The sequence below is a fragment of the Panulirus ornatus genome, chromosome 23, assembly GCF_036320965.1.
Source record: "Panulirus ornatus isolate Po-2019 chromosome 23, ASM3632096v1, whole genome shotgun sequence".
Lineage (NCBI taxonomy): Eukaryota > Metazoa > Arthropoda > Malacostraca > Decapoda > Palinuridae > Panulirus > Panulirus ornatus.
The window spans coordinates 16257700-16270432 of NC_092246.1; positions in this window are offsets into that span (position 1 = coordinate 16257700).

Genomic DNA, 12733 nt, shown 5'->3' on the forward strand with positions numbered 1-12733 from the left:
ACTACAACCCCATATCCAAATCCAGGCCCCACAGACCTTTCCATGATGTACCTCAGACGTTTCACATGCCCTGGTTAGCACGTCGATCCTAGTATACCACATCATTCCAATTCACTCTATTCTTTGCACGCCTCTCACCCTCCTGCATGTTCAGGCCCCGATCGCTCAAAATCTTTTTCACTCCAGCCTTCCACCTCCAATTTGGTCTCCCGCTTCTCCTTGTTCCCTTCACTTCTCACACATATATCTTCTCTCATAATCTTTCCTAACTCATTCTCTCCATATGTCCAAAACATTTCAACATCCTATTCTGCTCTCAACCACACTCCTGTTATTACCACACAACTCTCTTGCCCTTTCATACCTTACTGGATCAAACCGCCTCACACCACATATTGTCCTTAAACATCTAATTTCCTTTTAATTCACGGGGATATGAAACACGATAAGTTCCCATGTGCACTTTCATTTAATGGTCACATCATCAGGGGAGATACAAGAAAGAGTAGTATATTGGTCAGTTGATATATATAATTTATTACGTGGACAAGAAAGGGAACTGTTCAACAAACTTTATCAGCAATAAAGCTATCCAGTCTGCATAGACCTTACTAACACTGATGTTACAGTTCGTAAATGTCTGTGCAAATTGGATAGCTTTGTTGTTGATCAAATTTGTAAGCAGTTCCCTTTCTTGTACACAATAAATTTTGACGGGCGACTAAAAGGGGTAGGAGCGTAGGGCTGGAAATCCTCCCTTCCTGTTTTATTTATCCAAAAGGAGGAACGGATAGTTGGGCCGAGTGAGGATTTTTCCCTCTAAAGTCTCAGTCATCTGTTCTTGATGCTTCCTTGCTCATGCGAAAAATGGTATATATATATATATATATATATATATATATATATATATATATATATATATATATATATATATATATATATATATATATAATTTTTTCATCATTAGGGATGGAGAAAGAATACTTCCAACGTGTTCCCTGCGTGTCTTAAAGGCGACTAAAAGGGGAGGGAGCGGGTGGCTGGAAATCCTCCCTCCAGTTTTTACTTTTCCAAGAGAAGGAACAGAGAAGGGGGCCAAGTGAGGATTTTCCCCTCTTAGGCTCAGTCCACTGTCCTTAATGCTACCTCGCTAACGCGGGAAATGGCGAATGTATAAGAAAGAAAAATTTAATTTCTTTATCTTATATCTCATTGGTCAACCTATCCTCACTCATTTTCTCCATAAGTCCATACCAAATCAGCACAACCATACTCTACTTAATACTACACCTCTCTCTTAACCCTTTACTTGATCAACCCATCTCACACCACGTCTTCAGAAATTTCATTTCCAGCACATCCACCCCCTTCCCCCATATATTCTCATCTATGGACTATCCACACATCATTGAGACTACTATACCTTCAGCCATATCTATTTTTGACCTTCCAGTTAGCGGCATCTCTGCAAATTCCTCAATGCTCCAGAACCTCTACACACACACACACACACACACACACACACACACTCACTCACTCTTCCGACCCCGCCACCACCCACCCAACCTATGACCCACCTCTTCATCTTTAGTTCTATTGCTACCATGTTCACTTCCAGGTATTTAAAAACACCCAACTTTCTCCAAGTATTCTCTCAGACTAACCCTAGTTAACCTGTTTTAACTTATGCAGTTTCTCACTCGAATCTGTCACCATCGCTGTGTCATCAGCAAACAACAACTAACGCTTCCCCAACCTTCCCCTTCTCGCCCCCAGCAGACCACCTCCCTGCCCCTCTCTCCAAGACTCGTTTACTTATCTCCCTCACCACCCCATGCACAAAGATTAAACAGCCATGGTGACATCATACAGCCATGCCGAAGACCCACCTTCACCAGATACCACTCAGTCCTCTCCCCCCCCCCCCTCCCTCTATGCCTCCTAGCACACAAGTCATACTCTTCTGATTAAAACTCTTTTTTGTTTTCACTTGCTTCCCTCCCACACCACATATTTGTAACGCATTCCATAAGGCATTCTCTATCAACCGTATCATTTGCTTTTTCTAGAAACATAAATGGTACATTCAAATCCTCTTGTTTCTCTTTAAGTATTTCTCTCACACACACACTCTTTAAAGCAAAAACTTGATCCACACATCCTTTAAAACTCCTGGAACCACATTGCTCCTCACCAATCTGATGCTTTGTTCATTGTCACCACCCTCTGACTCACCACTCTCCCATACAACTTACCAGCGACACTCAAACTTGTACCTCTGTAATTTGAACATTCACCTTTTTACTCCTTGCCTTTATACAGCTGCACTCTTTATACATTCTACCAATCCTCAGGCACCTCATCATTACCCTCATTTTGAAAAAAGTAACTAACCAGTAAGCAATACAGTCACTCCCTTAAGGAATTCAATTGCAGAGTGCAATCTGCTTGGTCTTGGCACTTTTCATCTTACGCAATAATATCTCTCTCATCTTAAACCACTTTCCATGACTTTATACACAGTATACCTCCCTAACCAAACACCCTACAGGTGCCACCGTGTTATCAAGCATTCATTGATTCTTCAAAGTAGTCACTCCAACTCCACTTCAACACTGTCACCACTTCCCATACCGGTGTACTCATATTTTCTGTTGTATTTCTGTAAATATTCATCAACCCCTTTCTAAAGCATCTTACTCTCCCTGAAGTTTGTTGATAATCGCTTACCCCAACTCTCATTTGTCCTCTTTTACTGCCCTTGCACCTTCCTGGACCTCATGACGCTTTCTCTAGTACATTTACCTAAGTACCTCCCATTCTTTACTTTTGCCATTCTTCACTCTGTCTCTCACTGGCATTTCTTCACGCGTCTCTCTTCCAATCACACTCCCTCTCACCACCCTCATCTCACTCTCTCATTTTCTCTTCCGAAAATTACCCTTTCCTCCATCGGGTAAAGATAAAAAATCTCACCGGCGGCCCTTAGCATATTCACATCCAGGAGCTCTTGCACGCATTTGTCATATGTAATTCAATAATGGCCGCCTACCATCTTTGATAATCACCCGCTTAAGTATGTCCCTATTTTCAAATCTTTTTAGAGCACACAAGCTGTTCACTATGTCCATTTACCTACTAATACTATATGCCCCCCAATTATACCCTCAACTGCCGCATTACTCACTTTCGCATTTCATTATCACCTGACTTTTCGCTTCAGAGCTGCAAACAGACACTACATTACACTCTTTCACACATTCCGGCAACTTCTGCTTCAGCAACAGTGCTGCACTTTTCATATCGATGATACACCAACCCCTGATATTTGCTCAAGAGACATTCCCAAGCCATTTTCTTCTCTTTTACTCCAGTCAGATATATGTGCTCCCGTCTATCACCCAGGGGTCCAAGGTTCGAGCCTAGCTGAAGTTGTATGTTCGATGAAAGTGCCCGTTCATATGCACTATATATATATATATATATATATATATATATATATATATATATATATATATATATATATATATATGTATGTATATATATATATATATATATATATATATATATATATATATATATATATATATATATATATATATATATATATATATATATTGTTGACTGGTTGGTAAGGTTATTTAATGTATGTATGACTCATGGTGAGGTGCCTGAGGATTGGCGGAATGCGTGCATAGTGCCATTGTACAAAGGCAAAGGGGATAAGAGTGAGTGCTCAAATTACAGGGGTATAAGTTTGTTGAGTATTCCTGGTAAATTATATGGGAGGGTATTGATTGAGAGGGTGAAGGCATGTACAGAGCATGAGATTGGGGAAGAGCAGTGTGGTTTCAGAAGTGGTAGAGGATGTGTGGATCAGGTGTTTGCTTTGAAGAATGTATGTGAGAAATACTTAGAAAAGCAAATGGATTTGTATGTAGCATTTATGGATCTGGAGAAAGCATATGATAGAGTTGATAGAGATGCTCTGTGGAAGGTATTAAGAATATATGGTGTGGGAGGAAAGTTGTTAGAAGCAGTGAAAAGTTTTTATCGAGGATGTAAGGCATGTGTACGTGTAGGAAGAGAGGAAAGTGATTGGTTCTTAGTGAATGTAGGTTTGCGGCAGGGGTGTGTGATGTCTCCATGGTTGTTTAATTTGTTTATGGATGGGGTTGTTAGGGAGGTAAATGCAAGAGTTTTGGAAAGAGGGGCAAGTATGAAGTCTGTTGGGGATGAGAGAGCTTGGGAAGTGAGTCAGTTGTTGTTCGCTGATGATACAGCGCTGGTGGCTGATTCATGTGAGAAACTGCAGAAGCTGGTGACTGAGTTTGGTAAAGTGTGTGGAAGAAGAAAGTTAAGAGTAAATGTGAATAAGAGCAAGGTTATTAGGTACAGTAGGGTTGAGGGTCAAGTCAATTGGGAGGTGAGTTTGAATGGAGAAAAACTGGAGGAAGTGAAGTGTTTTAGATATCTGGGAGTGGATCTGGCAGCGGATGGAACCATGGAAGCGGAAGTGGATCATAGGGTGGGGGAGGGGGCGAAAATTCTGGGGGCCTTGAAGAATGTGTGGAAGTCAAGAACATTATCTCGGAAAGCAAAAATGGGTATGTTTGAAGGAATAGTGGTTCCAACAATGTTGTATGGTTGCGAGGCGTGGGCTATGGATAGAGTTGTGCGCAGGAGGATGGATGTGCAGGAAATGAGATGTTTGAGGACAATGTGTGGTGTGAGGTGGTTTGATCGAGTGAGTAACGTAAGGGTAAGAGAGATGTGTGGAAATAAAAAGAGCGTGGTTGAGAGAGCAGAAGAGGGTGTTTTGAAGTGGTTTGGGCACATGGAGAGAATGAGTGAGGAAAGATTGACCAAGAGGATATATGTGTCGGAGGTGGAAGGAACGAGGAGAAGAGGGAGACCAAATTGGAGGTGGAAAGATGGAGTGAAAAAGATTTTGTGTGATCGGGGCCTGAACATGCAGGAGGGTGAAAGGAGGGCAAGGAATAGAGTGAATTGAGCGATGTGGTATACCGGGGTTTACGTGCTGTCAGTGGATTGAATCAAGGCATGTGAAGCGTCTGGGGTAAACCATGGAAAGCTGTGTAGGTATGTATATTTGCGTGTGTGGACGTATGTATATACATGTGTATGGGGGGGGGGGGGTTGGGCCATTTCTTTCGTCTGTTTCCTTGCGCTACCTCGCAAACGTGGGAAACAGCGACGGAGCAAAAAAAAATATATATATATATATATAGGTGATTTCCCATCTAGATATAATGCCATCTCACGTTTCATCATCATCACTAAGCAGGGCAAAAGTACATACCACAGGGATATACAAATATACATCTCAGATTTTCTCCACAACTTTCAGACCTCATAAAACAAATAAAAGCAGTTAGGACAAAACGACCTACTACTAGCAGAAATAACGGTACAAATCCACACTCTACATAAAACTTATCACAAACCTAATCATCGAAAGGCAAACTGGCAATCCATCCTCAACACAGTGAACCAAAAAACTCGCATCAAGTAATCCTATCAAACGTTAAAGAAAATCCACACCAACACCACTGCATCTCCACATAAGTGCTCATGACACAAAACAATGACATCCCTCCTCCTAAAGAACACACAAAGCATACTCATGAGACGCCACTAAAGAATCGGCTGCATACCATGCATGCCCTTAAATAGGAAAATCTTAAACTACACCCACATGAAGTGAAGTTAAAGAACTCTTCTGCAACGAGCCTTGACCACATAATAGACTCAAAACACAACACTTTGGTCGCTTGCACGTACAGACAAGCTTCCATAGCTACTGTCTACACAACAAAATCCCTAACATCATGACTTACCAGCGTAGTCCTAATTGCCATCGAATTGCATACCTAAACACGTCCAACTCCCCCCATCCCCAACCTCTCCGACTCTTACCACTTTACATCACTCTTGTCTTCAGTATCGATATTCTTTGGAAAATGCTTCCATAAGAGAAACAAGCAAGATATCCCATTCTCAACTACACATTATGGCTTTAGACCCATCACTCCACAACCACAATACACTCGAAGCCACACAGCACATCCTAGTTGGCTTCAACCAACCACAAGCCTCCCTCCCGCACAGTATTAGTTTCAGAAGACATCAACAAAGCTTATTCTACTTTTCCCTGACATATTATCCACACAAAGATAACACAGAAAGTGATTGGTCAACTTCATAACTGGGCAAATGCGCTGGGTTTTCTCTGTTTTACGAGGTATGCAGGATTGGCGTTTGACCTCGGGGAGCAGGGTTCGGGGTCGGCAAAAAACAGCGTCTAGAATTTGGCTGTTCCCATAAACCAGTAGATCACTGAAATGATGAGGTTAGGTTTGACATCAAATTTTAGTATATCATCAGATATATCATAACTAGAGAAATCCTTTGATTTTTGCTATGAGATCAAAGGGTGTGTTGTGTTGGGGTTTTCTCATAAGGTTTTTAATGCTTAATCTTTACTTATTTTATTTTCTTCGAGGGGGGCGGCAGACACACCACTCGGAAACATGGGCTCCTGCAGCATCAAAGGCTGCGCTACAGTCAGTAATAAGGAAATGAAAGACTTTTTGTTAGAAATGTCATGTCGAGACAGTGCTCCTCTTTGCACTGTGACAATGATGATGTAACCTTGCCGAAGGTGACATTTATTCGCGATGTACCCAAGTGCGGTCGCAGTCCGGTAACACATTCCACCTCAGGTATGCTGGTATATTGATATAGTATTTAATGGAAGCTGCACAGAAACGAAAATAAGCCTTATAGCTACTAACAGCAATTGAAACCTGAACAACCGGCTGGTGGTACATTTATTGTTTTATTTGACCGGTTTCCGGTCGTGTAGCCTGATACAGTACGACGAGAGCAGCTCATTGACCGGCCAGCCGGTTGTTGAAATGAGGCTTACTCGCTGTCTCATAAACAGGAGTAATGGACTCATCATTCTGAATGATATCCACATTTTCTAAATTAAAGAAAGCAAGTAAAATGATTAATTAATTTGATGAGCCTTATAGATTATATTCTAAAAAAAATGATTGGAAGATGTTCCAATAATATGAGTACAATTGTGTTTTCACAATGATGCTTAAAAATGAATAACTTCATTTTTCCTTACACCATCAGTATAATATGATAAGAAAAAACAGAGGCTCTTATGATATATATGGTTTTATATTGTTGTTTTTAAAAGACCATAAAGTATATTTTACGGTACGATTTTCATCTGTTTCCCTCAGTCAAGTGTTCGCGGTGTGTCAGTGAGGCTTTAGTCTGTGTTCCCATGGAATAGTTAGTTCTCAACAACTGAGCTTTTAAAGTTCATTGGAATATCATGCTGATTAAAAGGTAAGTTGGATTGTCTGCGACACCGTAGAGTACTACTGCTGTACGGGGAGAGCCAGTATATGAGGCTAAATGGAATTCAGGAGGTGATAGGAGCTTTGTTTTGGTGTTAAGCGGATGTCAGCCTCGGTGGGGGGGGGGGGGGGGGGACCAGTCCAAGGAAAAGCTGCAAACCTTTAGCAATATATGGGAAACAGGGGCAGGGTTTTGTGTCACCTTCACGATAAACTGAGAGAAGAAGGAGATTATAAAGGCCTCATCTTGCGGCCGGCACCAGCTGTTGTACCTGTGCACCTCTGGGTTGATAGCAGCTGAGAGTGATGTCGACACTCGGGGATGGATGGAGCGGTCTGGGGCCAGCATTTTGGCGAATTGTTACAGCATCTGATGCGGTCATGTGCTGTATTTACTTGCACTGTATGGCATAGGTGGAATAGTCAAGACTCTGGCAAGGAAAATTGGAAAGAGCATCTCATGATAGGTTATATCGTAGCAGAGGAATTGTAGGAAAATATTTTGGTACCTGCAGCAATTTAGGAGTGTTTCTTTTAGTCATCGATAGATTTCGACAGGAATTAATAATGTATAAGTTCAGTGAAGTGGATACATACTGTTAATCTAAGCCAAAGTGACAAAAGTTAGGTTTGGAAGAAATACATATCATTGGACTCACTAACTAGAAATGGGTTAGTCTATTGCCGGGTAATTTAGCGCATTGTTTCGTGAACTGGTTGTTTTTTGAAGAGTGATTGGGATTTTTTATCCGTAAATGTTTTGAAGAGTGATTGGGATTTTTTATCCATAAGTGTTAGCTTAGGTTAGATTGTGTTAGTCTAGGTTAGATTTTGTTGGGTTGTGGTTAAGTTTTTGGTGGTATTTCTAGTATGTACTTTTAAGTAGATTAATCCCACAGCTTCCTCACACCTTATTTATATTCATTCATTACTAAAGATAGATAATTGAGCACTATTTAAGTATTTCTTTTGTAATATTAAACTGTTAGAAACAAAAACATAATAGCCATTTCCAAAAGATAATGTCAATCAGATGCTATTGGTTAATTACCTTTCAGAGAACAGAATTAGTGGCAGTGTTATTTGTAGCATTTTTTCATATTGTTTAGTGTCAGGCGAGGTTGGCAAGGATTTGAAGATTGGGGAAAATGTGAGGTTTATATGAAAGTAGGTGAAACCCTTGTTGAAAAGAATCAACAGAATCCTTGAAAGCCTCCGCAGACATTTCCTGGCATCTGAAAATTATCTGAATTATTAATAGTATTGCAGAAATATATCATACACATGTGATGAACAGTGCACCAACAGCCCACAAATGTAAACAAACAGATTACCCACCAAATATTTATTGCACAACTGCTTATATTTCGTTCCAAGTGGCACATAACTTTCTTGGTAGTATATTTCTAAAAAAAAAAAAAACAAACTGACATTGTATTAGTTTAACCATGCAGCACACCAGCTGTGTGTAGTACGTAGATTTGTTATGCATTGATAGTATCATGTACAGTGTATTCTATATGGTTTTGAATGTAATGGTGTGATGAGGGTTTCTGGTATGACATAGCTGCCTGGAAAATGTATGATTAATTTTAAAGTAGGTAAGCATGCTGGACAGTTGATGTGCAGGTAATTGCCAAAATGGGTGTGATGGGAACGACAAGACAACAGAGAATTGAAATATTTGGATTAGAAGATCAGGTTATGAAACAGAAAGTTTCATATCAGCTTGCTTATTTCTCATAATGATTATGTTTTAAAGAGAACATTTTATCTGAAAGATTTGTGGTCATTGTGTAAATGTGTTAAATATTATTGAGTGAGTGACGTAATGTAGCAAGGGTTTCTCTAGGTCGCTTTCAGTTATTACAGTGAAGTTCATTTCTGCTTAATTGAATTGACTTACCTCTTGTAAAACTAACTTTTACAACATATGTAATTGAATTAAAGTAACAGAGAATAATGAAAATGAACAACAGCTAACTGCATACAATATGTGGTGGAATTTGCTGTAGGCTATTTCTTTGAGAGAGCACCAGTTTTATCATTTTAAAGCTTGCATTGATTGTTTGTCTCATATCAGTTATATGACATGTTAACTTACCAAAGTGGTGTTGATATTTAGAGCTTTAATATTTTATTCATTTAGGTTCATATTCTTTCAACCTAAAGATAGTAACTCAATAATCTGTAAGATTTATTTTCTAGGTAAAGAAAAAAGATACAGAACCAAAATAAACCAAATTTTAAGAATCCATGTTCATACTTGATCATCATTTCCCTCGTTAATGAGGTGGTGCTTGGAACAGACAAAGAAATTCTGCATTCACTCACATCTATTCTCTATCATGTGTAATGCACTGACACCACATCTCCCTGTTCACAACCAAGCCCCACAGACCTTTCCATGGTCTAACCCGGCCGCTTCACGTGCCTGGTTCAGTCCATTGATAGGACTTCAGCCCTTGTATATTACTTCGTTCCATCTTACTTAATCCTGTGCACGTCTTTCACTCTCCTTTATGTCCAGGCCCAGATCACATATTCTTTTTCAATCCATCAGTGAGGGAAGTCTTCAGATCTCCAGTGGTTATCCAAAGGAAGTTTGAAGAATTCTTTCACAAAGCTCTCCCATAAGGGGCCATACTCCAATGAATTAGTAAAACGCTTTTTGCTACTGGCATATTGCAAGGTAATTGCAAAGGTCAGAGTTGATGACATCAAATTATTTGAACCAAAGACATCTTGATGCAAGTGCTCAACACAGTCAGTTGTTTTTTTGAAACATCAGCGGGTTGATTTTCACTGCCTGATGATAACTTCAGACTTAGCATAAGGAGAATTATTCACTGAGTTAAGACTGCATTCATACCATATGGTATAAGTTAATATTTCATTTTCTTTGACTTTATATAATAGTGTTACATTTTTCTCTGAATTTGTAAAATTTGGATAGTATGATGAAATATGATTTTGTATTACTGGTTTAATCACCTTTCTGAAACTCCATAAGATTATTGACATCTTTTATCATACATGTTTGCCATATCCTGTCTTGATGTTGAAGGAGCCTCATAAAAGAGGACCTGGGGTACAAGATTACTGTACCTTTATTTTGCTATTCTGTTGATAAGCAAATGATATTTGCATGCTTTACAGTATAATTAATGACCCTTTTCTTTTACAGAGACGATTAATAAAGTGCCAGGGAATTCTGGAATCTTAGATCAGTTGATCTATCGCCAAGGTTAGTAGCCAGCAAATCAGCTTTGTTTTATACTGTTTAAGTTGTAGACATTTGGTACATGGCCACAAAGTTCGCTAGAGTCTAGCATGATCAATGAGCTGAAACTGGCTTATCAGACATCATATTTTCCTGATGGTTCATGTTAGGTAAAGTTGTATGAAGTTCTTGTGCACATTATATACATTTGCTGTTACATTATCTGATTTCTCTGACATTATTGATCCATTCTCTCTTACCATGGAGTGGATCAGGTACATACAATCTTTAACATCACTCATACACATCCCAACCCTGTGTCCATTGTGTCATAGTGTAACATGGTCTTCCATAATTACATAACACATACTGCTATCCAACTTCGCAGTGTATTGATTCATCTAGTGTGACAAACATTTCTATTCACATCACCTCCACTTACGATGAAATGCTACCTTTGCATCTGAAATGCAGTCACAACTAAGATCTACACATGAAATATCTATGACCAAGATCAGTTCTGTCATTACATGTATCCATTTTTTCTGCAATCTACCTCTTCTTTTACCTTCAGCTTCTATACATCTCGACTCTTTCATTGCAGCTGGTAGATCCAGGGGGTTTCTTAATTTTTTTCCATATTCACTGTGGCTGGAACACATACGGATCCTGCATTTTTGAAATTCCCACACGAGTTGTTTCATCAAGATTTTTATTGTCCTTTGAGATTCTTCAATTTGTTGCCATACAGTAGCCAGTTATATTTTATGTCTTTAGGGCACGTTCTCTTTCTTATGGTAAGCATTTCTACTGTAAAAGGTATAACTGCACTGTAGTAAATATTTGTCCAGAATACATAACTGTACAGTTTGCTGTAACACAAAACAGTGTTACACACTATTGTATTGGTGTAATGGAAGCAAGAAGATCTCAAATGATATCGAAAAACACATATGTGTGAGTTATTCTCAGGTATTCAAAAAGATATACAAGGTTTGTTATTATTATAGATAGAGCTTAATTTTCAAAATAAAATGACATACAGCTTACCTGGTGAGATATAGTTTACATTTACTATATATATATATTTCTTTTTCTTTCTTTCATACTATTCTCCATTTCCCGCATTAGCGAGGTAGCGTTGAGAACAGAGGACTGGGCCCGTGAGGGAATATCCTCACCTGGGCCCCTTCTCTGTTCCCTCTTTTGGAAAATTAAAAAAAAAAGTGAGAGGGGAGGATTTCCAGCCCCCCGCTCCCTCCCCTTTTAGTCGCCTTCTACGACACGCAGGGAATACGTGGGAAGTATTCTTTCTCCCCTATCCCCAGGGATATATATATATATATATATATATATATATATATATATATATATATATATATATATATATATATATGTGAATAAGAGCAAGGTTATTAGGTACAGTAGGGGTGAGGGTCAAGTCAATTGGGAGGTGAGTTTGAATGGAGAAAAACTGGAGGAAGTGAAGTGTTTTAGATATCTGGGAGTGGATCTGTCAGCGGATGGAACCATGGAAGCGGAAGTGGATCATAGGGTGGGGGAGGGGGCGAAAATTTTGGGAGCCTTGAAAAATGTGTGGAAGTCGAGAACACTATCTCGGAAAGCAAAAATGGGTATGTTTGAGGGAATAGTGGTTCCAACAATGTTGTATGGTTGCGAGGCGTGGGCTATGGATAGAGATGTGCGCAGGAGGATGGATGTGCTGGAAATGAGATGTTTGAGGACAATGTGTGGTGTGAGGTGGTTTGATCGAGTAAGTAACGTAAGGGTAAGAGAGATGTGTGGAAATAAAAAGAGCGTGGTTGAGAGAGCAGAAGAGGGTGTTTTGAAATGGTTTGGGCACATGGAGAGAATGAGTGAGGAGAGATTGACCAAGAGGATATATGTGTCGGAGGTGGAGGGAACAAGGAGAAGAGGGAGACCAAATTGGAGGTGGAAAGATGGAGTGAAAAAGATTTTGTGTGATCGGGGCCTGAACATGCAGGAGGGTGAAAGGAGGGCAAGAAATAGAGTGAATTGGAGTCATGTGGTATACAGGGGTTGACGTGCTGTCAGTGGATTGAAGCAAGGAATGTGAAGCGTCTGG